This window comes from Phocoena phocoena, chromosome 7, assembly GCF_963924675.1.
Source record: "Phocoena phocoena chromosome 7, mPhoPho1.1, whole genome shotgun sequence".
Lineage (NCBI taxonomy): Eukaryota > Metazoa > Chordata > Mammalia > Artiodactyla > Phocoenidae > Phocoena > Phocoena phocoena.
Genome location: NC_089225.1, coordinates 35,290,244 through 35,291,823, shown reverse-complemented (window position 1 = coordinate 35,291,823; position 1,580 = coordinate 35,290,244). Strand labels below are relative to the sequence as shown.

The following is a 1,580-nucleotide window of genomic DNA, read 5'->3' as shown; positions in this document are numbered from 1 at the left end:
AATGATAGCTCACCTAATGATACAGGGAGGGCTTTTGGAAGGAACCGACGATGTCCTTGTCTCATTTCATCAGCATAGAACAATAGCAAATATTATATTTTTATTCGGAGGGATTATTTTATTTCCAGATAATTGAAATTTCTGCTTAATTAAAAAAAATTAGAGTAGGCAATAGAGGTAAAATATAGATGAAAAATAGATAATATTCCAATCACCCACAAACTCTTTCCTTACCAGTCTCCTGTTAGCAGTGAGGGTTATCCTTCCCCACTTCTTTCCTTGTGTGCCTGTGTGTGTGTACATACATGAGTATATGTGTTTATATACACACACATTTATTACATGAAAGGAATTAACACTATTTATACTATAGGAAAATTATTTTTTACTTAAATAGATGTCCTTTCATATTAGCACACATAGATAAATCTTATTTTTAATGCTTGAATAATATTGTACAAGATAGAAATGAAAGTACAATCATATGCTAATCATTCCACATTATTTCTATTGCTTTTTAGTTTTGGTTTTTTACACTTAGTTTTTTAATTCATTGCAAAATTATCTTGGTATATTGTTTGAAGTGAGATCACAATAATTTTTTCTCCCAAAGTGTTCTGTTTATTGAATAATTCATCTTTTCCTTACCATCATGATGTACCAAATTCTCTCATAGACATGTCTTTTTGGACTCTATTTTCTATTCCAGTGATCTATTTATCTATTATTATGGCTGCACCGCACTGTTTTATTAAAGTCGCATGGTGCTTTGACATCTTATAAGCAAGAGAACCCAAGAGTGGTGGCTAGAATTGTAGTCACTGGAGTCAGGGCAAATATGACTCCAAACTCTGGAGAATAATAATTTATTTACTCTCAGTGCTGTTTATGATCAGTGCACTCTTACATCAGTATGATACCGTTTTCAGTATACTGTATTTCCGATTATGATTAAAAATTGATTTGGGGTGGGATAGGGAGGGTTGGGGGGAGACGCAAGAGGGAGGGGATATGGGGATATATGTATACGTATAGCCGATTCACTTTGTTATACAGCAGAAACTAACACACCATTGTAAAGCAATTATACTCCAATAAAGACGTTTAAAAAATTGATTTGGTGTTGACTTTCAGTGATAGATGTGTATTAAACAATTTATTTTTAAGAAGAAAATGTTGGAATTCTTTAAAACACCACTTTATTTGATGGCTGTTTCTCTCAATGCTTGGAGCCTTAAGTAGTGGGATTTTAGTCCATCATATATCTAAGCTGACTTGTATTCACTCAGGGCACCATGGGGATGGGTTGGTTGTCCGTTAGTGCCTTCTGATTTTTGTGAGGTCAAACAATTGCAAAAAAAAAGAGAAAAAACCACTTAAAAAATTATCTTCTTTCAACAGAGACACAGAATCTAGAGAACAAATGTATGGACACCAAGGGGGGAAAGTGGCAGGGGGTGGTGGTGGTGGTGGGATGAATTGGGAGATTGGGATTGACATGTATACACTAATATGTATACAATGGATAACTAATAAGAACCTGCTGTATAAAAAAATAAATAAAATAAAATTCAAAAATT

At 33.5% G+C, this 1,580-nt stretch overlaps 1 non-coding gene across 1 annotated transcript; it reads left to right on the top strand.

Moving 5' to 3' along the window:
• Positions 1-1,204: 1,204 nt before the first annotated feature.
• Positions 1,205-1,352, top strand: LOC136126176 (small nucleolar RNA SNORA79). Its single transcript, XR_010656070.1, has one exon. It is a non-coding gene; the product is annotated as a small nucleolar RNA SNORA79 (small nucleolar RNA).
• Positions 1,353-1,580: the final 228 nt, after the last annotated feature.